Consider the following 877-nt stretch of genomic DNA (forward strand, 5'->3'; position numbering starts at 1 on the left):
GAAATAGATACATTAGGGGAAATACTCATTATTCAAACAAAATAAAGAATCATCCAATTCCACAAGAAAAAAGAAAAGATTATATATAAATGATTATATACAAACTGAATATTATTTGGTAACATTGCAGAGATAGCCACACACACAAAAACAGTAATGATAACGGACAATGCATAAATCTCTCTCCATGTGTTGGTTTCTCCCTGTCCCCATTACAATTTGCAGTATCCCCACACGAACAAACAAACAAACTGTAATGTTACCCCATTCGAATATAATGTAAAAGCATATAAAAAAGAAAAGAGATATCATTTACCAGAATCACACAATTGCAGAGTGATACACAGCACAAGGAGCACAGCAAAGCTCTGCCTACCAGTATAAAAAGAAAAGAGATTAAACATTTCCCCACAAATTGATGTACCCTAGCTCACTGGGTGTCATCGGGATTAATTTTCCCGGTGTTCAGAATACAAAAAAAAACAGTAGCAATTGTATTATTATTATTATTATTATTATTATTATTATTATTATTATTAACCGTAAACAAGTAATTACCAACACTCTCTAGAAGGACCCCAGCACAGTGCTCAGCACACGGTCATGCAGCCTAGCACAGAGAGCAGCAGCAGCAGCAGCAGCAGGAGTGGAACACGCAGTAACGCAGGGCTGCTGCTGCCGTCATTTCGTTTGGTGCCATTCGTTATTGAAGCATTATTGGGTAGAAGAGATGTTTCATTTGTCTGTTCCTGTGGCTGAGGCTCCACCTGTTTTTCTTTCCCCTTCTCTTTGGCAGCAGCAACTGCGGCTTCGAGTTTCTGTAGGACTTCCAATACAAGAAAAGCAAGCTTTACCGCTTTTTCGGCATGTTGTTCAG

The sequence above is a fragment of the Trypanosoma theileri genome (assembly GCF_002087225.1).
Source record: "Trypanosoma theileri isolate Edinburgh chromosome Unknown TM35_Tth_84_V1, whole genome shotgun sequence".
Taxonomy (NCBI): domain Eukaryota; phylum Euglenozoa; class Kinetoplastea; order Trypanosomatida; family Trypanosomatidae; genus Trypanosoma; species Trypanosoma theileri.